Source organism: Octopus sinensis, linkage group LG22 (genome assembly GCF_006345805.1).
Source record: "Octopus sinensis linkage group LG22, ASM634580v1, whole genome shotgun sequence".
Lineage (NCBI taxonomy): Eukaryota > Metazoa > Mollusca > Cephalopoda > Octopoda > Octopodidae > Octopus > Octopus sinensis.
Window position 1 is genome coordinate 6899299 of NC_043018.1, and position 25625 is coordinate 6924923.

The 25625-nt window shown below is 40.8% G+C and overlaps 1 protein-coding gene and 1 long non-coding RNA gene across 2 annotated transcripts in view; one reads left to right on the top strand and one right to left on the bottom strand.

The window, feature by feature from the left end:
- Window positions 1-25625, bottom strand: part of LOC118767475 (HEAT repeat-containing protein 4-like) — a 472731-nt gene that overhangs the window by 172576 nt on the left and 274530 nt on the right. The window lies entirely within an intron of this gene.
- LOC118767506 overlaps window positions 25216-25625 on the top strand; it is a 32303-nt gene continuing 31893 nt past the window's right edge. Inside the window, exon 1 of the long non-coding RNA XR_005003428.1 lies at window positions 25216-25235. This is a non-coding gene — a long non-coding RNA (uncharacterized LOC118767506). The remainder of the gene's footprint in view (window positions 25236-25625) is intronic.

Here is a 25625-nt window from a genome sequence, read left to right on the forward strand (position 1 = left end):
CATCTCACCCACGCCCACCTCATCTACTTTCCTCATCAAGTGGTACTTAAAGAAATAGTCGAGAAGATTTCAGTTGGTTCTGAGAGGCAAACCACCATTCCCAGTTCTTTGAATCTTGTCTGCTATACTAAATCCATTTCAGTATTGCCACAAGACAAAGTATTAAAAACAACTGCCTTGCCTCTCCCTGCCAACATTAAAATACGGTAAGTCGATCTTCTCAGTTCTTATGACAATGGCAATAATTCTTTCTAAATTTGATACAAGACTGGCAAATTTTCTTAAGGAGCAGAGGACAAATCTAATACCTCAGCCCTCAGTTCTCAACTGGTTCTTATTTTATTAACCCGGAAAGGATGAAAGGCAAAGTTGACCTCAGCAGAATTTGAACTCAAAACATGTATTTTACTGCAACAGACCTAACAAGACTTTCTACTATCTATCACCAATTTCATACCTTTTGTTGCAGTACTTTGCCAGGCACCATTTCTTGTATTCCTTTGTGGCCTTCTGGGGTCATTAGGACATGCAAGTTTATTTTGAGGTCCTTTGACCACAGGTCATCTTCCCTTAACCCTTTAGCATCTAAGCCAACCATATCCAATCCAAGTGTATAATGAGAGGTATAATGTACCATTCAAATCCTAGTGTTGATGTAATTGACTTACTCTGCCTCCTTTGCTGGGCCTATATAAAAATCACTTGTTATTAAATAAAACCAGCATCATCGTTATTAAAATTATTATTATTATTATTATTATTATTATTATTATTATTATTATTATTGAGTGAGAGAGCAGTGCATGCCATCAAAGTGACATTGGGGTAAAATATACAAAGCCCAGTATACCCACGATGACTACCCGTCTGATAATGGTACACCAGGTACATGCATCACAACCATATGAGTGCAACATGGTGATCTCATATTAAGATAAACAGCGCATGACCTTGCAGCTGGGGCCCAGTTAGAACTTTCTTCAGGTCAAGTAGCCCATCCCGCTCAAAAGATCCCTGAATAAGGGTTGTTTAAGGATGTTGAACGAACCACCCATGTTTCCAAAGGTGAATTATCCAAACCTCTAATAATTCCTTTCAACACATGGCTATGATGTTCCCCACTACTTCTGCTCATGATCAGAGATGCACATATTGTCAGTCACTAAGGGACATGGTCAACTGGTTAAGGTCAAACAACTGGCAAGCAAATCTGTGGTATTGAACAGAATATTTGCTGTAGCCCATCTTTTATACCAAGACAAAACGCTGTACATATGATAACACTTCCAATCAGTTAAGATCAGAAGCCATGTGAGCCACTGTCTGGTACTGCATCAGGGTATATTATTATTATTATTATTATTATTATTATTACTATTATTATTATTATTATATGTTTGACTTTTTTTTTGCATTTGTACAAGTTGGCTCCAAGTCTCATCCAGAGACGACAAGAACTAACAAGTTTTATGCCTAGGGTGCCATATATTTGGTTTTGTACATAGTATGTTCTATAGAATGCTTAAGAAAACAAGAAAATTATAAATTTGTTTTAAAATTTGAGATTACACAGTCAGTATTTTACGTAGGATATGGGGAGCTCCCATGAGCACTATCTTTTGAATTTCTGCCATTTCGGGGTTTCCTGGTCTCTGCGCTAGGCAGGAGTCAAACCCTTTTGCTATCATCTCATATCTGAGCAAGAAAAGAGTCAGCCCCTTTTTCTATCATCATCATCATCATCATCATTGTTAGGGTGGTGAGCTGACAGAATCGTTAAGCACATTGAGCAAAATGCTTAGCAACATTTCAAAGAACTGGAAAACTAAATGAAAAAAAAAAGTAATATAGAGCTACAATAACAAGAACAACAACTGCTAGTCTTCAGAGTGCCACTAGCCAAAATTCTGGGGCTAGCAAAGGAAATAGTTTGAAGTTCAGTATCATAAATACATGAATTAATGCAACAAGCTGGTAGAATTATTACTATTCCAAGCAAAATGCTTAGTGGCATTTTGTCTGTCTTTACATTCTGAGTTCAAATTCTACCAAAGTTGGACTCGCCTTTCATGTTTCAGGGTTGATAAAACAATAACCAGTTGAGCACTGGAGTCAATCTAATTGATTTACCTCCTTCAATTGCTGGCTTGGCTAGTGCCAAAATTTGAAGCCAAAATTCAAGGTGGTGTTCCAGCATGGCCACAGTATAATGACTGAAGCAAGTAAAAGAAAAAAGACCTTGTCTGCTATCATTACCAATCTGTAGTAACACTTCTTCGTTACATGATGAGGAAGAAATGGTGACAGAGAAAAATATGAAAGGAGAAACAAATCACAAAAATCATACAATACAAAATAATGAAAACAGGTAAAGAAGAAGAAATTCTGCTAAATGAAAACAAAATCCTTCCCTGGGAAAACAACAAATAGAATGCAGAGAAGAAAGATGAATAAAGGATAACCATTCTCTGAAAATCAAACAAACTGTTAAGAGACAAAATTATGCATCTCTGATGTCATTGACTTTTGGAAAAAGTTGTAACAACACCTAAACAATCAAGTTCAGAACATAAACCACATGCAAAAGATAGATTGCTCATAAAATTAAAATTAAGACATTATATTGGACTTCAAAGAGACTATCCTCAAGATGTTTACGTGTTTCATCAACAAATAATGTTTAGTGGTGCATTCAGTTATATTCAAACATAATTTGACAAATGGTTAAGTGAACAAAGCTGTGAAATGCCTTAATACAACCGAACCAGTAATCTTTTGTGTTTTAGTTATTAGATTATCTTGTTTTAGAATATCTTGTTTTAATTATTTTATTGTTTCATATTTCCTAATTATTTTATTGTTTCATATTTTTTATTATTTCTATACAAATAAGTGTGTGCATGTATGCATGGACATGTGTGGATGTGTGCATATGTATGTGTGTATCTGAGTGTGTGTGTGTATGTATGTTTGCCTTTTTAAAATCGTTATTGTGTGTGTGGGTTGAAAAGTTCATAGGCTGACTATGAAGGAGTGATGCTAGAGTGGTGAAATCTTGCATGCTTTAATTTCAACCCTTCTTATTAATAACTACATTATTCTTTCCAGATAAACTAATATCTGACTTTTCAAAGAAGCCTTCATAAGTTACTAGTAGTGACCTCTCTTATAAATAGGGAAAATTTGACATCACAATGTTATGAAGTACCTGCAGAAAAAGGACACAAGGACATACATGCTGACATGGTAGCTACATTAGAAGCTGATGCTGAAGCTTTATCAACAGTGCAAAAGTGGGCAGCTAAATTTAGGATGAGAAGGATTGTTACCAGCATCGCCATACTGGCACCTGTGCCGGTGACATGTGTAAAAGATTCGAGCAAGGTCATTGCCAGTACCGCCTGACTGGCCCCATGCCGGTGGCACATAGAAGCACCCACTACTCTCAGAGTGGTTGGCATTAGGAAGGGCATCCAGCTGTAAAAACTCTGCCAGATCAAGATTGGAGCCTGGTGCAGCCATCTCGTTCACCAGCCCTCAGTCATTCATCCAACCCATGCTAGCATGGAAAGCGGACATTAAACGATGATGATGATGAAGGAAGAGTTTTCAAGATGACCCATGGTCTGAACATCCTGTAACTACCACCACCAAGGAAAACATTGATCATATTCACCACATCGTGATGGATGGCAAACGACTAGTTACAAATCAAACAGTCAATGCTATTAGCATATCCTGTGAGAGAGTTGAGAATATTCTGCGCAATGAACTTGGCATGACGAACGTTTCTGTTCTGTGGGTGCCAAATCTTTTGACACCTGACCAAAAGCACACCAGGCTGATCACATTATGGGAAAATTTAACATTATTTCAGGCAGAAGCAGCTGGTTTTCTTGAACATTTCTTAAGCTAGGATGGAGTGTTAGCTTCATCACCTTGAACCAGAGACAAAGAGACAATCCATGCAGTGGAAAGACACCTCCTCACTTGATCCAGCAAAGCCAAAGTCATTTCATCTGCAAGGAAGGTGAGGGCTTCAGTTTTCTGTGTGGATGCAAAGGACAGTGTGCTTATTAACTATCTTCAAAAGAGCCACACCATCAATGGCTAGTTCTGTGCCAACTTGCTGAGTCAGTTACAAAAGGCTACCAAGACCAAACACTGATGAAAAAGGTCCTGTTTCATCAGGACAATGCTCCATTGCACAAGTCCTTAGTTTCAATGACTGGTGTGCATGACTGTGGAATTGAACTGGTTGATTCCACTCCTTATTCTTCTGTTTTGGCCCCATCTTTGGTTTGTGACTCTAAATTGCCCAGGCAAATCAAAATGCTGTTCATTGCAACTCCCGAATCAGTGCAATTATATGTATTTCTTTACTACCCACAAGGGGTTAAATGCAGAGGGGACAAACAAGGACAGACAGACGGATTAAGTCGATTACATCGACCCCAGTGCATAACTGGTACTTAATTTATCGACCCCAAAAAGATGAAAGGCAAAGTCGACCTTGGCGGAATTTGAACTCAGAACGTAACGGCAGACGAAATATGGCTATGCATTTCGCCCGGCATGCTAACGTTTCTGCCAGCGGCAGGGGAACATGGTCACTGGCAAAGAAATTACCAAATGGGCCAAACGGATGCTACGCAATGGCCCTAAATGTGAAATGGTAGCAACATATAACAAATGAATACAAAAGTTAGTGGCTTGACTATCTGGTTACTGTGTGCACCACCCTGAATTGGAAGCATCCAAATTAGTCTTGTGGAACCCACTTCATGGTGATGCAAGAAGAGGAAAACATCAACATACATCAACAACTTGATTACAGACACTGGCCTGGAATGTCCAGGACCCACAAGCAGTGATGATGGCAGATAAACTTTGTTGCTGCAGCTTGGGTTGGGACCCAGCCATAATAATAATAATAATAATAATAATAATAATAATTGTCCTCATCTGACTAATATCTCTTTCCCCAACATGAAAAACCCTTGGCTGTTGATGACCTTTTTTCTTTGACCAGGATGAAAGCTTCTTCACCAATGGAGTCCAAGTACCAGTCAAGTACTGGGGTTGATGTGATCGACTGTCCCCCTCCCTACAAATTCCAGGCCTTGTGCCTATAGTACAAAGGATTATTATTATTATTATTATCATTATCATTATTACTAGTGAGACCCATGAATATTTCATGGAATTAATAGTAAACCTTTTGGGTTATTCCTGAAAACTTTATCCTAAAAGCCTGAAAGCATAGCCTGTGTTGTGTCTGCATGGAAAGATAGTCGCTCATCTGTTATTCATTGAAAAGTGAAGGGAATTGGAATGCGATGATTACTTAATGCACTTTATATAATTTATGCACAATTTTATAGACTTAATACACAGCACTCATAAAATAAATATTCACTTTTATTTTACATTTCCCACATAAACAAAAAAATTACATTTTAAAATTTACATAATCACAATTTCATATCTAGAAAACAAAACTTTTATAATAAAATATTATTTTATATGTAAAATATGAGGGTCACAATTTCACAGGGATCAAATTTTAATGCAACATGGCATAGTCTGAAAACCACATCGATGGTAACTTATAAGTTAAGGCAATGGGTCAGAGCTAGTATACATTTCAATTTGTGTACACTTTTCAATCCAATACTTCTTTGCGGACTATGTTATTCGTCTAAGTTCTCCCTCTTCTTTTCCCTTGTTTGTCAGTGTTGATAACTTTAACTGCCACGCTAGATAATTTGCAAGCCCTTGAGAATGCAACATGTAGCTGACCATGGCCAAATACAGGTTCAGGCAAGAACAGCCCCACTTTATCAAATGTCTGCCCTTGTGATTTATTTATAGTCATTGCATGTGACAGGTGAACAGGAAACTGGTTTCTTTCTTAAGTGAATGGCAAGTTTGGGATACATATGTGTTAAGTGATAGGTGATATAAAAAATCTCAGTTCAATTTTTTAAAAATTACTTTTCACTATGCACTCACCATCGCAACCTCCATCACCCTATTTCTTTAATACCCACAAGGGGCTAAATACAGAGGAGACAAACAAGGACAGACAAGCAGATTAAGTTGATTACACTGGCCCCAGTGCGTAACTGGTACTTAATTTATCGACCCCGAAAGGATGAAAGGCAAAGTCGACCTCAACGGAATTTGAACTCAGAACGTAATGGCAGACGAAATACAGCTACACATTTCGCCCAGCGTGCTGACGTTTCTGTCATCTCTCTCTCACTGTCTCTGTCTCCACGCTCTCTCTCTGTCTTACTTCCCCCTCTCTCTCTCTTCTTTCAGAACATCACCATCAGAACATCACCCCTCTGCTAATATTATATTCCTAACTCTCCTCTATCTCACTACCTTCAACTAACTTTTTTAACCACATAATAAATGTTACGTTCCTCCTACCACATATCATGGATGCTTTTCTCTCCATTTTTTCTCTCTTCCTCATTTTCTTTCTCTCTCTCTCTCTCTCTCTCTCTTTCTCTCTCTTTCTCTCTCTCTCTTTCTGCCTCACACTCTTCACCTTGTCTTCTTTTTCTCTCTCCCTCTTTTTCTCTAATCATGTGAAAGCGTTACTGATAAGCTAAGTAATGTAATGACAAGCAGAATTATTATAAGATTGAGCTGGCAAAATGCTTAGCCGTGTTTCGTTCAGCTCTTTACATTCTGAGTTCGAATTTAACTGTGGTCAGTTTTGCTTTTCCTTATTTTCAAGGGTCAATAAAATGAAATACCAGTCAAATACTGGTGTTAATGAAATCAATTAACCTCTTACTTAAAAATTGCTGACCTTGTGTACGTATGTATGAGAGAGAGAGGGACAGAGGGAGATAGAGAGGGACAGAGAGAGACAGAGAGAGGGACAGAGAGAGAAAGAGAGAGAGAGGGACACAGAAAGACAGACAGACAGAGGGATAGAAAGAGAGAGACAGAGAGAGGAACACAGAGAGACAGACAGACAGAGGGATAGAGAGAGAGACAGAGAGGGAGAGAGAGGGACACAGAGAGACAGAGAGAGACAAACAGACAGAGAGAGGGACAGAAAGAGGGACAGAGGGAGAGACAAACAGACAGACAGAGGGATAGAGAGTGAGAGAGGGGGAAAGAGAGAGTGGGAAACAGAAAGAGAGAAACAAACAGATAGACAGACAGACAGACAGACAGACAGACAGACAGACAGACAGACAGACAGACAGGCAGATAGAGGCAGAAAGAGAGATACAGGAAGTGAGGGGAATACAGATGAGAAGTTTCCATATAAACAAAGTACTTGAAATGAAGCTTTTTGGAATAGTTTGGAAGAGGAAGAGGAAGAGGAGGAGGAAGAGAAGGAAGAGGAGGAGGAGGAAGAGAAGGAAGAGGAGGAGGAGGAAGAGGTAAGTGAACACAGGTGTGTCAGTGTGGAGGTGGGAAGGGATGAGAAAACATCAGGTGTGGGGAGGTCGTGTGTGTTGGGGGAGGTTATGAAAGAGGGAGGGGTGGACATCAGGTGTAGGGAGATTTGTATACATGTGTGCATGTGTGCATGTATGTGTGTGCATGTGTGTGTTGTGTATGTATGTACTTGTGTATTGTGTGTGTGCATGTGTGTGTATATATTTGTGCCTTGTGTGTGTGTTGTGTGTCAATGTGTGCATGTATTGTGTGTGTGTGTATATATTTGTGCATTGTGTGTGTGTGTTGTGCGTTGTGTGTCAGTGTGTGTTGTGTGTGTATGTACTTGTGTATTGTGTATGTTTGTTATGTTTTGTGTGTGAGTTGTATGTGTGTGTGTGTGTGTGAGTGTTGTGTGTGTGTGGAGGAGGAATGAAGGTCGTGGGGTGAGGAAGATCAGCGGATTCATGTAATGTATGGCTCATTACTTCAACAACAACAACAACAACAATAACAGCTGCACCAAGTGGGAATTACAGCCTCTATATAGTCAATCGATATGCTAGAAATAGCCACCAAATCTTTCTCAAATAAAAATCTAAAGTCTTTTTTTTTAAAAAAAGAAATGGATACATTGTGTAATGTTGTCCTAGGTATACTGTGCTCGAAGGAAAGACAAGATGGCCCAAAACCAACTTCAGGATCAATAGATCAATACCATAAGACTTCCTTTGGTCATGACTAACCATGGGATTGCACCCAGATAGTTACCGAATCTTTTCGGTTTGAATGGCAGTTTTTTCTAGTGGTGTCATATAAAATTGTCACCCATAATTATGAGCCTAGTATCGATCTATTGCATTTCAATCTATTTTAGGGTTAGGGTTAGGGGTTGGGGGAAGGGTATCTTTTTTTTCTTCAGAAATGTAAATAAACCCAATCTGTTTCTTAAACGAGGGACATATTCATACGGCACAGAATGTTTTTTTTGCCTCAATAGACGTCAGTGATTGGTTGAAATTGCAGAAATTGAAAAAAAACAACAAATATCTTACAAACTATAGAATTTTCCAATAAAGCCAAGAGAAAAAGATGTTTTATAAACACATTCTACCAGTATACGAAGTTTAAAATTTTTTAGTTACCTAGAAATTATGTTAAAAACTGCCGTTCAAACCGAAAAGATCCTAATTACCCTCCAAGGCACAAGTCTGGGCAAGGTGGTTTATGGAAAACCAGCAGTCACCCATGCATACCAGCCTCCTCTCTCCACTCCACCGATGTTATCCAGGGAAAGGCAAAAACTGACACAGCTTGGCATCAGTGACATTGCAACTCATTTCTACAGCTGAGTGAACTGGAGCAACGTGAAATAAAGTGTCTTGCTCAAGTACACAACATACAGCCTGATCCAGGAATTGAACTCACTACCTCATGATTGTGAGCCTGACGCTCTTACCACTGAGCCCTGTGACACATGTTATATTTTCTACATAGATATAGAGGTCTCCTTGCTTTGGCATTGTGTGATTGAGATACACAAATGTCACTGACATATGGGCAGTGTCATTCGTTTCCAATATTCTGTGGAAACAAGGCAGCGAGCTGGCAGAAACGTTAGCAGGCCGAGAGAAATGCTGAGCGGTATTTCATCTGCCGCTATGTTCTGAGTTCAAATTCCGCCAAGGTCGACTTTGCCTTTCATCCTTTCGGGGTCGATTAAATAAGTACCAGTTACGCACTGAGGTCGATATAATCGACTTAATTCATTTGTCTGTCCTTGTTTGTCCCCTCTGTGTTTAGCCCCTTGTGGGTAGTAAAGAAATAGGTATTTTGCCTGTCTTTACATTCTGTGTTCAAATTTCGCCGAGGTCAACTTTGTCTTTCATCCTTTCGAGGTCAATAAATTAAGTACCAGTTGCTTACTGAGGTTGATCTAATCAACTGGGCCCTGCCCCCAAAATTTCAGGCCTTGTACCCAGAATAGAAAAGAATATTCTGTGAAAACATGTCTAGCTATGGGAGAAATATTTCGTTTTTGGATTTGGTTTGCAAGATTCTTTATATGAGTGCGTGTGTTGAAGCATATTCTGCTGTGTCTGGGAGAGTCATTTTCTTTTTTGTGCCTAATTATGTAACACACTCACTGGTAAAATTTCCACTTTTTCTTATTTTTATTTTTTTATTTTACTTTTTAAATTTTTACTGGTGAGTGTGTTACATAATAAGGCACAAAAAGAAAATGACAGGAGTGGTAAGTAGCTTGCTAACCAACCACATGGTTCCGGGTTCAGTCTCACTGCATGGCATCTTGGGCAAGTGTCTTCTGCTATAGCTTCGGGCCGACCAAAGCCTTGTGAGTGGATTTGGTGGACGGAAACTGAAAGAAGCCCGTCGTATATATGTATATATATATATATATATATATATGTGTGTGTGTGCGTGTGTGCGTGTATGCTTGTGTGTATGCTTGTGTGTCTGTGTTTGTCCCCCTAGCATTGCTTGACAACCGATGCTGGTGTGTTTATGTCCCTGTCACTTAGCGGTTCAGCAAAAGAGACCGATAGAATAAGTACTGGGCTTACAAAGAATAAGTCCTGGGGTCGAGTTGCTCGATTAAAGGCAGTGCTCCAGCATGGCTGCAGTCAAATTAACAAAACAAGTAAAAGAGTAAAGAGACTCTCCCCAGGTAGGCGACAGGAAGGGCATTCAGCAATAGAACAAATTCTAATCTACCCACGTGTGCACAGAAGGACAGACATGAAATGATGATGATGATTATGATGATGGTGATGATTTATCGGCCATCTGTACAGGCATGCTGTACTGTGTTGTGTCGTCATTTGTCACAAACCATTATGCCAAACGCAGCAGTAAGGAATTATTGCAAAAGTATTTTAGAAATTGGAACTGGCAAATCACACCAGGTGCAGAGAATCAGCCTCTGGCATTTCGGTTCACTGAGATTAAAAATATATATATATACCCTTCACACATTCAACTATTTGTTATCAAACACACACACACATGAGCGTACACACATATACTTGCACATACACAGATACACATGCAGCCACATGCATATGTGTACACACACACACACACTCAAACACACATACAACCAATATATATATATACACAAACATGTGCTCAAACACACATATATACATACACCTACGCATACATATTCTTTTATTCAAAGGCATGCATACACTTATATAAATGCATCGATACATATACGCACACACATATACACATGTATATGAATATGTGTGTGTATAGGTGTAGTGTGCATGCATGAATGTGTGCAAGTGTGTATGTATATATCATCATCATCACTATCATCATCATCATCTTCAATCCTCCTCCTCCTCCTCCTCCTCACAATCATCATCACCATCATCATCATTATTATCTTAACATCTACTTTTCCACCTATTCCATAAGTCAGATGGAATTCATTGAGACAGATTTTCTACAGCTGGGATGCCCTTCCTTTCACCAACCTTCACCTGTTTCCAAGTAAGATAATATTCCTCCATGGCTAGGCAGGATGTACAATGGTGATGCATGTTTATAACTATCATGTGAGCAAGGCTATACACATACACACACACACACACACACACACACACACGTACAGGCACACACACACACAGCTATATACACAGATATATACAAGGTGGTATCAAAAGGTTCCCGGCGTAGTTCTGTAGTGCACTAACAGGTGGCAGCACATGGTTGTATGCTCAGGGAAAGCTAGCAGTGACCTTCATAAAGCCATGCTGGAGCACTGCCTTTAATCGAGCAACTCGACCCCGGGTCTTATTCTTTTGTAAGCCCAGTACTTATTCTATCGGTCTCTTATGCCGAACTGCTAAGTAACGGGGACATAAACACACCAGCATCGGTTGTCAAGCAATGCTAGGGGGACAAACACAGACACACAAACACACACACGCATATATATATATAATATATATATATATATATATATATATATATATATACATATATATATATATATATATATATAATATATATATATATATATATAACATATATATATATATACGACGGGCTTCTTTCAGTTTCCGTCTACCAAATCCACTCACAAGGCTTTGGTCAGCCCGAGGCTATAGTAGAAGACACTTGCCCAAGGTGCCACGCAGTGGGACTGAACCCGGAACCATGTGGCTGGTAACAAGCTACTTACCACACAGCCACTCCTGCGCCTATATTCTGTTTACTTTGTAAATTGTGAAATTTGAGCTTTTGTGATTACATATTTTTGTATAGTCTGTGATCTTTGTCATGGAGAGCAAGTTAGAACAAAGTGCCAACATGAAATTTTATGTCAAACTTGGGAAGTCTGCTACAGAGATATTGAGCATACTTTGGCAACCTTACAGCAATAAGGTAACGGGTCGTATGCATGTTTTTGAGTGACACAAGCACTGTGAATGGCCTGTCAGAGCTGCTGCTCAATCAAGAGGATGCTTATCGTATTTTTGACATCCGCAGTATTGTGCTTCAAGAATTCATCCCCCAGAGCCAGACTGCCAATTGAGAGTTCTACTGTGAATTTTGAAGAATTTGAGAGCGGACATTTAGCGAAAGTGACCGAATCTGTGGAGCATGAAGAACTGAATTCTCCACAACAGCAAAGCACACTGTCAATGATCTCTCTTCCCTTGTGAGTTTCTTAGCAAAAGTACCCTGGCATCACTTCTGCACCCACCCTCTTTGCTAGATTCAGCACCTGAAATGTCAGTACTGGAGCATCTGGAGTGAATGCCAAGCAGTACAGTATATCCTTTCTAAATTTCTGGTAGAGTGAATTATGTTATGGTGCTGTTTTTGTCATAGATGGTGCCCAACTGACCCTAATATACTGTGTAGTCGATAAACTCAAAAACAAACAATGTGCATGTGTGACAATTTACCAATTGCACCCTTTATATATATTTACATATCTATCTATCTATCTATCTATATTCTCTCTTTACTCTTTTACTTGTTTCAGTCATTTGACTGCGGCCATACTGGAGCACTGCCTTTAGTCGAGCAAATCGACCCCAGGACTTATTCTTTGTAAGCCCAGTACTTATTCTATCGGTCTTTTTGCCGAACCACTAAGTGATGGGGACGTAAACACACCAGTATCGGTTGTCAAGCAATGCTAGGGGGACAAACACAGACACACAAACATATACACACACATACATATATATATATATATATATATATATATATACGACAGGCTTCTTTCAGTTTCCATCTACCAAATCCACTCACAAGGCATTGGTCGGCCCGGGGTTATAGCAGAAAACACTTGCCCAAGATGCCACGCAGTGGGACTGAACCTGGAACCATGTGGTTGGTTAGCAAGCTACTTACCACACAGCCACTCCCGCACCTATATATCTATCTCATTTCTGGGGCTAAACATAGAGGGGACAAACAAGGACAGACAAACGGATTAAGTCGATTACATCGACCCCAGTGCGTAACTGGTACTTAATTTTTCGACCCCGAAAGGATAAAAGGCAAAGTTGACCTCGGCGGAATTTGAACTCAGTACGTAATGGCAGGTGAAATACTGCTAAGCATTTCACCCAGTGTGCTAACATTTCTGCCAGCTCACCGCCTTATGTCTCTCTCTCTCTCTCTCTCTCTCTCTCTACCATCCACGACCTCATCTCCTCCTCCGCTCTCCCCCTCACCGCCACCAACCTCATCGTCCGCACACACCCGCACCTCCACCATCTACTTCCTTCCCAAGATCCATAAACCCTCTAATCCTGGCCGTCCCATAGTCTCTGCCTGTAATTGCCCCACTGAACTCATCTCCCTATACCTCGACCGCATCCTGTCCCCCTTAGTCGCAGCCCTCCATCCCACATACACGACACCAACCACGCCCTCCGTCTCTTCAATTCCTTTTCCTTCCCTTCAGCCCCTCACACCTCCTCTTCACTTTAGATGTAAAATCCCTGTACACAGTGATTCCCCACAACGACGGTCTCCTAGCCCTCCAACACTTCCTCGACCGTCGTCCCGACCACACCCCCAGCACCCCCACCTTCTCCGTTTGGCCGAGCTCGTCCTCACCCTCAATTGCTTCACGTTCGCCGGGGAAACGTACCAACAGGTGTCCGGGGGTCGCGATGGGAACTAGGATGGGCCCCAATTTCGCCAGTCTCTTTCTTGGCTACATTGAGGCCCAAGTGTCTCTCCAGAGTTCTCTGGGCCGACCCCCGAACTATACGGTCGCTATATCGACGACTGCGTAGGTGCCACCTCCCTTTCCCGCGAACTTCTCTGCCAATTCATCTCTTTCCTTTCCAACTTTCACCCCTCCCTTCAATTCACCTCCACCATCTCCAACACCTCTGTCAACTTCCTTGACAATCTCTCCGCATCGATCACCCCTCCAGATCTCTTCACCACCACCGCTTTTTTAAACCTACGGATTCCCACCTCTATCTCAACTTCTCTTCCTCCCACCCCTTCCACACCAAACGAGCCATCCCCTACTCCCAGTTCCTCCGCCTCCGACGTTTGTGCAGCCGCCCGACCAGGATTTCGAGACCCAATCTCAATACCTGGCCCGCATGTTCAGACTCCGAGGTTACCCACCCATACTCCTCTCTGATGCCCTCACCACCCGCGCCCGTCGCATCGACCGCACTACCGCCCTGTCTCCTTCCCCCCGCCCCACCCCCCACCCACCCCCCAGCACCCCCTTCCCCCTCCTTTCCCCCCCTTTCACCCTCTACCCTACCCCTTCGTCGCAAGATACTACGTGCCTTCCGTCGCCTCCAGCTTGATCCCACCACCCCGCCCCATTTTCCCTAACCTACCCCTGTCCTCTTTCAAACGAGCCCGCAATCTGCGTGACCTCCTGGTCCACAGCACCCTCTCTCCTTCCCCCTCAGCCCCACACGGATCATTCCCTTGCTCTAGATCCCGCTGCAACACTTGCCCCTTCATCACCAACACCACCGCTGTCACCGGCCCAACCTGCACACTGTACGCATTAGGCACTCTTTTACGTGCACCTCGTCTGGCCTTATTTACTGCATTAAATGCAACCTATGCGCGGATGCTGTATGTAGGACAGACGGGACGCCGGTTGTCCGACCGTTTCACTGAGCACTTAAGGGACGTTCGCCTACACTCTCTTTCTCCCGTCGCACGCCACTTCCGTTCGGCCGGCCATTCCCTAGATGACATCTCAGTGTTTGGTCTCGCCCCCCACCAAGGTCGCCCACTTTCCAGGCTCCACTTGGAGCAACGCTACATCTTCCCCCTACAAACTACCCCCCCACACGGACTTAACACAGCCCCCTCCTCTTGAGATCTCCTTTTTTTTTTTTTTTTTTTTTTTTTTTTTTTTTTTTTTGGCAACCACCACACACACACACCCACCTGCCTCCCACACGCACACACCCACCCCCACCTACCTCCACACAACACCCCCACCCACCTACCTCCCACACCGCCTGTTCACACACCACATACGCAGACCCATTTACGTACATACATTCACACATTAATCACACACACTTACAGACATACTAGCACACACTAAATACAAAACAACATGCACATACACACACACATACATACATACGCCACACACATACATACTTACACACAACACACACACACACAGACACTACACACACACATACACACACACATACCTACGCACATACATACACACACACTCACACACACACACACACACCGCACGTACATACTTCACACACACACATGCAAACATACATGTAGGCACATACATACATACATGCCCACACAGTGCACACCCTTACACTGAATGCACACACACATACACCTTTTTGCATCCAGGCAGCCCCCCCTCTTTTCTGCTTTCGGTTTTGGCTGATGGATCCTCGGTTCCCGCGTAGCGGGGCGTTCGAGGGCCTTTGCGCTCGCGCGCCTTGGCGCGCGCTGGGGGCTTGGTCGGCCCCTTGGGCTTGCGTTGTACTGCTTGTGCGGTTGTGTGCGTGAGCGCGCTTTGTGCGTGTGGGCTTGCTTCGGATGTGCGCGTACGTATGTATGCATACATACCCACACACTCGCATGCATCCCTACCCACATACATACACGCACACTACTCACACACACACATACACACACATACCTGCACACACACACACATACATACATACACATACATACCTACTTCAGACATACACACACACAGACATACACCCATACACTCACACTCACACGCATACACACACACACATACACACGCACACGTACACATACACACACACACACACCTACATACATACATTACACTTGTATACACACACACTTACATTCATACACACACACACCTACACAGCCATACCCTCATTCAGACACACACATCTACCTACACACACACAAACACACACGGACACACACCCATACATACATACATCTACACACACACGCCTACACACATACATACACACATACATAAACACACACACATATACATATACACACATACGCACACACACATATACTTATACACATGCACACACACACACACATACATACATACACCCATATACATACATACACACATACCCACATACTCCTATACGCACATACATACACAAAGACATACACACTTACACACTTACACAAACATACACACACACATACTTACACACACACTCACCTGCACGCGCACACACATGCATGACAAACACCCATACACTCACACTCACATACGTACACACCAACATAAACACGCACACGCACACACACACCTACACTCCCACACACATACACACGCACCTACATACACACACGCACGCATACACACGCACACACACATACATTACACACGTACACACACACCCACATACACATGCTACACACACACACACACACAACATGCACGGACACACCAGACCTACACACATACACCTATATACACACGCCCACACACGTACATACACCACATATACACCACGCCCACACACCTACATACACACACATACATACACACACATACACGGACACACCCACACATACTTACATACATACACCTATACACACACGCCTACACACCTACATACACACACATGCATACACACACACACACATGTACGCACATACACACACATATACGCACATACATATATACCCACACACATGCACACACACACACACATACGCACATGCATGCATGCATGCACACGCGCACACCTACACGCATACACACACACACGCACGCGTACACATACATACATACACACACGCATACATACACCCATACACATACATGCATCCGACACACACATACATACACACTCACACATACATACACACACACACACACTTACTCACACACCTGTATGTACGCGCACACACATGCACATACACACACTTCCCCACACCCACACGTACATACATACACACTCACACACATACACACACACACACGGACATACATCTATGCACACACATACATACACACATACTCACATACATTCATCGCACACACTGCCACCCAGACATACACACAGACACACTCACACATCCACACACATACATACGTACGCGCATACTCGCAGGCACGCGCACATACGCACTTACGCCGGCTCCCGTTGCATACGCGTCGCATACACCTCGCCCTTGGACCTGACGAGACCTCCCGCCCGTTCCTGGGACCGTCGCGTGTCGTTGGGTTTTCCCACGCCTGTCTCCGCGGTACCACTCTTCCATCTTCCCCTCAGCTGTAGTCCTTTTTCCTTAACCCCCCCCCCTTTTTTCGTTACACACACGCGCACACATATACACACCTTGCCTATATATATACATCACTCTTACACACATTCAATCTACTCATTAATACCACCACGACACTGGACACACACACACACTACTACTCAACACACGCTGGCACGCTACATACGCCCCCACCCCTTCCCCTCCCTCCCTTCCTCCTTCCTTCTTTTTCTTACTACTGACCTCCCTTCCTCCTTCCTTCTTTTTCTTGTCTGCTAGCTGACCACTAGTCTCGCCCTACCTCACACGCCTACACACAGACGCACACACTAACACACACCTATATTTTTTTGTTTTTTCATCTCGCCTCACACACACACATACACACACGCACATGCACACACTCACACATACACACACATCTGTTGGGTTACCAACCTTGTCTCCACTCTTTTGCCTTTAAAAACCCACTTTGCTCTTGTTATCATCAACATCCGCCTTCACCATGTGCAACTCGTAAACACCAGTCGTCTTTTTTTTTTCTCTTCCCTGTTGCCCGCTCTGGGATCTTTCTTTCCTCTCTCTTCCTTCTTTATGTTTCCGACGAAGAGCTTCTCCGCTCGAAACGTCATACCACCTCCCTGCTTCCATCTCCTGAGCGCCTATTAATAATAATACTGTAATTGTTCCTGTTGTTGTGTTTTTTTTTGTTTCCCTTTTGGATTAAAATTATTATATATATATATATATATATATATATATATATATATATATAGTATATATATATATATATATATATATATATATATATATATATATATATATATATATATATAGTTATCCGTAATAATGAAGGTGAAATTAATTAATTTGGAATAATTATCAATTACACCAAGTAGTCTTCGGCATGTAAAATCCTCATTCGAGGAAAATTTAAGTAATACTAAGCAATAAAGGGTTTAGCAACGAATTGCCTTACCACAATACCGAATTTAGAAATAGCAGTCAAAGAGTTTAGCTATTTCTTCTACCAAAAAGGGAGATCTCCCTTTTTGGTAGAAGAAATAGCTATAACTCTTTGACTGCTATTTCTAAATTCGGTATGTGGTAAGGCAATTCGTTGCTAAACCCTTTATTGCTTAGTATATAATATATATATATGCAAGATGTACGTATGCATGTATGTATACCTTTCTGCATTTTTCTGTCTGTATCTGATGTGAATAATAAATAATTCACCCTGTTCCAAACCATAAACACACCAGCACATATATACATGTGCATGTACATGCACACACACACATGCATACGCACAAAATCACAAATATATAATTGATTTCTAATTAAACTACACTCCCTGTACGTTTCAATTAAATTCTAAAGCAATCGTGAATCTAGACCGACTTTAAAAGACAAACAGAATTTCTTTTTTCTTGTTTCTCATGCATTAAATGGCAGTTTGAAGAAAAGAAAACATTTTTAGATAAATCTGTAAGCAAGTATTTTTTTCTCAAAGCTACCTCTAATTACAGGTAGGTAAATTAAAATCTGAAATAAAATTATAAAAAAATGAAATTATCTGAATTTTGTTTGAATATAACCATATAAAATGAATTATAGGATGTATTAGTAACACACTGTTATATAATATCTGCTATATTATATAATATCACAAAAATTGTTGCGTAACTTAAAAACATGTTAATAATTTATATTGTTATATATTTTATTTAAGTTACAAAACAATTTGTCGTGATTTTAGAATTTTCTTACTGTTAAATAAAATTTCATAAACTATTTCTCTGTCATTTATGATTTTATTGCATTCTCTCGTATCATACTATGTATTCTATATGTTTTGTAGAATGATACGTTATGGAGCTTTTATTATGAGTACTACCAGATTACTTGAATCCATATATATATAATATATATATATACATATATATATATATATATATATATATATATATAGGATGCCATGATAGATCGTTAGCTCCTACACACATTTTTTTCTCTCCTTGTTTTTTTCTGTGTATCTTTCTGTCGAAGAACGTAGGCTCAAAATGTAAAAGACTTGTTCTATTTCTATTCCTGAGCGCCATACTAATACATTTGTTTGTTTATACTCCACCTGCCTTCGTCTTTTGTTTATTTCCGTAAACTTTCCCTTTATATATATATATATATGTGTGTGTGTGTGTGTGTGTGGAGGCACAATGGCCCAATGGTTAGAGCAGCAGACTCGTGGTCGAAGGATCGCAGTTTCAATTCTCAGACCGGGCGTTGTGCGTGGTTAGGGTTAGGACAATGTGAGAGAGAAAATTGTGATGTCATGGGAGAGAAATGTGCTCGCATGGATGATGGGGCACTTGTATTTAATGATTCTGCAAAGAAAGAGGCTTGAAAATGCCATTATGAAAGACTTCTGAACATGGAGAATGAACGGGAGGAGGGGAGTCTCCCAAATGTTGACCCAATTGAGGGACCAGTTATATGGATTGACGGTACCTTGGTTGATAATGCAATTAAGGATATGAAGACAGGGAAAGCACTTGTCCCATCAGGAATCACCACTGAGATGCTTAAAATATCTGGTGGTGTGAGTTTTGGTCTAGTCACCCATATTGTAAATCAAATGGTTCATGAAGGAGTTATCCCCAACAACTGGTATAACAGCACCATAGTCAACAACTACAAAGGTAATGGTGATGCTTTAGATAGAAATAATTATAGAGGTATCAAATTATTGGATCTGATGATGAAGGTTATGGAGAGGGTCATAGACCAACTAATTAGGGAGAGAGTTAGACTAGATGAGATGCAGTTCGGTTTTTGTGCCAGGGAGAAGCACCACTGATGCTATATTTTTGGTAAAGCAACTGCAGGAGAAATACCTAGCCAAAGACAAACTTCTGTACCTTGCTGTCATTGACATGGAGAAAGCCTTTGACAGGGTCCCCCAATCCCTTATCTCATCACCAATGTTGAAACTATGGATTGATGAGTGGTTGGTGGGAGCTGTATGAGCAATGTACAGGGGTGCTACCAGTAAAGTGAGGGTTGGCAATGAGTACAGTGAAGAATTCAAGGTACAAGTAGGGGTTCACCAAGGATTGGTTCTCAGCCCCATCTTGTTCATCATAGTTCTCCAGGCAATAACAGAGGAATTTAAGACAGGCTGCTCCTGGGAGCTCCTCTATGCTGATGACTTTCTTCTTATAGCTGAATCACTACCAGAACCAGAGAAGAAGTTTCAGGTATGGAAGCAAAGTCCAGAATCAAAGGGCCTCAGCGCTAACCTAGCATAAACCAAAGTCTTAGTAAGTAGGAAGGCAGACAAATCACAAATCCCTTCAGATAGATGGTCCTGCTCAATCTGTAGAAAAGGCTTAGGTAGAAACTCCATAAGATTTTCCCAGTGTAAGCTATGGACACATGAGATGTGCAGCAATATCAGAGGAAGGTTAACAGGAAAAATAGTTTTTGTGTGTGGAAGATGCACAGGTGCAATAAACACCGAAAATATACAGAAAATAGACTCCATCAGCTGCCAGTGGGGTATGCTAGAGGTAGTAGATAGCTTCCGTTATCTAGGTGACCAAGTTAGTAGTGAAGATGGCTGCTCTGAGAGCATAGCTGTCAGAATAAGAATAGGCTGGGCAAAGTTCAGAGAGCTGGTGGTGGTGATGGAGGTGTTTTTGGCGGTGGTAGTTGAGCTTGTGATGGCGGTAGTGTGGATGTGGTGATCATGATTGACATCATTGTGGTGGTGTTGGTGGTGGTTGTTGTGGTTGTGGTGGCAATGGTCGTGCTGGTATTGATGGTAATGGTGGCGGTGACGGTAGTGGTGGTGATGGGGATGATGACAGCAGTGTTGGTGGTGGTGTTGATGATGAAGGCAGTGGTGGTGGTGGTGGTGTATAATGGTGATGCTGGTCACATTTATGATAATGATGATGGTAATAATAGTGACAATAAATGCGTGGGGGGAGTGTGGGCATGTTGCTTTTGTTGTTTGTTGTTGTTGTTGTTGGTGGTGGTGGTGGCAGTGTCTGAAGAGGTGGAGTAATATGATGAGGAAGAGAACACTGAGACTGTGTCGACTGGAACAGAGACGGGCGAAGTAAAGCAAGAGATATTAAAAGATCACAGCAGGTCTTTTCCGTGAAGACTTGGCAAAAATACAGAGGAAGGCATTCCACTTCTTGGAAGAGCAAAAGAGAGAGAGAGAGAGAGAGAGGCTGAGATGGAGGGGGAGAGAGAGAGTGACAGAAAGCAAGAGAAAAAGAGAGAGGAACACAGAGAGAGGTATATATATATATATGTGTGTGTGTGTGTGTGTGTGTGTGGTGTATGTATACACACATACAAATACATATATATTTGTATGTGTATATGCATATATATATATATATATACATATGTATGTATATATATATATATATATATACATATATATTATATATATATATATACACATACAAATATATATATGTATATATTGATATTATATATATAATATACAAAGATATATATATATATAATATATATGTATATATATATATATATAGAGAGAGAGAGAGAGAGATGCAAAAAAGGCAGATTATACACAAAAAAAAGACAGACAAACAGACAAATGGAGATTGAAAAACAGAGGTTTGTATTTACACAATATATTTTTAGCATCTCAGCACCTCCAGTCACCAGAATATTCCTTGTGATGGTAGAAGCAGAACTATTTTGGAATTTTAATCATTCCATCTGAGAGGAAGAAATGGTTTTCTCTTGAGAAGTTTCCATAACATAAGAATGAAGACGACACTGTGGGGATAGGAGTGTGTTATAGTATACACAGAAGTGAATGCGGTGTTGTTGTGTATGTGTGTGCATGCGTATGTGTGTGCATACTTGTATGTGTGCACATGTGTGCGCACCTGTGTGCATGCATGAGTGTGCATGTATGTGCATGTGTGGGCGTGCGTACGTGTGTCTATCTTTTAACTTTTACTTATTTCGGTCATTAGACTCTGGCCATGCTGGAGCAGCGCCTTGAAGAATTTTAGTTGAATAAATTGACCCCAGTGCTTGGTTAATTTTTTGTTGAACATGGTATTTATTCTATCAGTTTTCAAAATCCTTTTTTTTTTGTAGAACTACTAGGTTATAGGGATGTAAACACACCAACACTGGTTGTCAATCAGTGATTGGGGACAATCACAGACACAGAGACATACACACAGATATATATATATTATATATATATACAGTTAATCCAAACATGAAAGCACAAAGAGAAAACACAATAACGCGAGGACGTGGAACAAATATAGTATTATTGGACGCTCGGGAAAGAAGGAAAGAAGGAGGGTTTAACGTTTCGAGCAGAGCTTTTTGTCGGAAACATAGGAGAAGGAAAGATCCAGAGTAGGGAAGACAGAGGAAAAATATCGCCAATGGTACACACGCGAGAGACTTGTGAATGGATTTGGTTGACAGAAACTGAAAGAAGTCCATCATATATGTGTATGGGTGTGTATACAGCATTTATATCTTTCTGCTTGCAATGACACATGACTTAGTGAATAGGGTATTCAGCTCAAGATCATAAGGTCACGAGTTCAATTCTTGGCAACAGGCTGTATCCTTGAGCAAGGCACTTTATTTCACATTACTCCACTAGTCTACTCAGCTTGCAAAAATGAGTAGTGTCTGTATTTCAAAGGGGCCAGCCTTGGTACACTCTGTGTCATGCGGAATCTCCCTAAGAACTACATTAAGGGTACATGTCTCTGTGGAGTACTCAGCCACTTGTATGTTAATTTCATGAGCAGGCTGTTCTGTTGATCGGATCAACTGGAACCCTCATCGTCGTAATCGACAGAGAGTTAGTGCCATATTTCTGCTTACCAAACCCACTCACAAGGCTTTGGTCAAGCTGTGGCTATGGTACAAGACACTTGACCAAGGTGGTATGTAATGGGACTGAACCCAGAACCAGGTGTTTCCGAAGCAAACTTCTTACCAGATGTCTTAAAAGTAAATAGACAGAGCCCCATTGTGCCATTTCATTTGTGCGGAAATTGCTTGATTTTAAAAACATGTTAATGTAGCAGGCACAAGGAAAAACCTACAAAATACTAGAATAAACATTTAAATGCACCAGATGACATTTCATTTTTAGATATAAAGCTGCAAAAAATTGATATCCCCTGCACTTTCCTGTCTCCTGTCTCTGAAGAAGAGCTTTGCTCGAAACATAAAACACCCTTCTTTCCTTCACTGACTGTCTTTTAATACTTTGAATGTTCCATGTCTTTGAGTTGTTGATTTTTCTTGTGTTTTTTCTGTGTGTTTTTTTTTTTTTGATTAATTATATTTTCATGACCTGTCTATTTTCTTTGACGAGCACCTATCTTCTAAACGTTTGTACTGCCTTATTTTTGTCATTTTCACCTGTGTTTTTCCCAGAAAGGGATATCTTCAGTTGCCTGTTCTGTCTCTAATACCATTCGTAAAAAGCATCATCAAAACATGGCTGTTGGTGGCACCGCCTTGGCTGGCTTCCGTGCCAGTGGTACGTAAAAAACATCAACCAATCATGGTCATTGCCAGCCTCGTCTGGCACCTGTGCCAATGGCATGTAAAAAGTACCATCCGAACGTGGCTGTTGCCAGCACCACCTTGACTGGCTTCCGTGCCGGTGGCACGTAAAAAGCACCAACGGATCGTAGCCGTTGCTAGCCATGCTTGGCACATAAAAAGCATCCACTACACTTATGGAATGGTTGGCGTTAGGAAAGGCGTCCAGGTGTAGAAACACTGCCAGATCAGACTGGAGCCTGGTGCAGCCTTCTGGCTTCCCAGACCCCGGTCGAACCATCCAACCCATGCTAGCATTGAAAACGGAGGTTAAACGATGATGATGATGATGATGATGATGATGACGATTGAACTCACAAAGCAAAATACACCAAATATCCTCCTTTATGACTTCCATTATAGCTTTGAAAATATAACTGTTAAAATCGAACTGCACTCTTCAAAACTTGCACTAAGAATAAGTACAAGGTACAATTACTGACCCAATATATATATACATATATGGCAAATGAAAGACGTAAGATGGAATATACGAGAATTTATTATACAAAGTATATAATTTTATCAATATAATTATAAAATAATTGTAATAATTATACTTATAAAATGAAATACTTTGTATTAATTTTTACTTTAATTGGCTCGTACATGGTAGCTACTTGATAAAATCCTATATAGATTTTATCCTTGATTTTAATTGATAAGTATGAATTCCTTTAAACCAAATTTATCCAAATTTATTCACTTCTGAATTATTTTGGTTATTCACACATGACCGAGATGAATGAACTAGATTTTTAATTAGATTTTATCCTTGATTATAATTGATACATCATCATCATCATCTTTTAACGTACGTTTTCCATGCTAGCATGGTTTGGACAGTTTTGACTGAGGGCTGGCGAACCAGATGGCTGCACCAGGTTCCAGTCTTGATCTGGCAGAATTTCTACAGCTGGATGCCCTTCCTAACGCCAACCACTCTGGGAGTGTAGTGGGTGCTTTTTACGTGCCACCTGCATGGGGTCCAGTCAGGCGGTACTGGCAATGACCTCACTCGAATCTTTTTACACGTGCCACCGACACAAGTGCCAGTGAAGCAACGTAGGTAATGATCATGCTCGAATGGTGCCCTTTTACGTGCCACAGGTACGGAATCCAGTACACACACACATATATATATATATATATATATATATATATATATACATATCCAAATACCTATTTACCTACTTGACTGCCTACTTACAAATGTACCTATGTATGTATACTTTGTGCGTGGTATCTGTGGTATTAGGGTAGTTATACTGTCTACGTGTATTTCTTATTTAGTACAGTTAATGCTTTATTTATGAGGACATAGTCTTGTATTTGCCTAAGTGATGGGTTCTTCAGGTGCTTGAACAAAATGCAGATGTCAGTTCGGCCCAGTGTTCCACCATGTTGGTTTTTGGCATGTTGATAGAGTATAGAGGACTGCTCCTTGTCATTATATTTTACCTCCGAATCCTGTTTAGCCTCTCTGCTATACTCCTTGATGTCTCCCCAGTTTAAGTCAATAGTCACTGAAAAGGCTGCAGGAAGCAACGAAAGAGCTTTGACAAACAAAAACAAAATAATTGGATGTTTAATAAATGAGTGGAGTTCAACCAGTGTGTTTGTTAATTATGATGCATAAGATTCTCCATACATATATATATCATATGTATATAATAATATATATATAATATATTTATATATATATATATATATATATTATATATTATATATTATATATATATATATAAACATACACATATATAAACATATACATATATAATACATATATATATATATATATTATATAT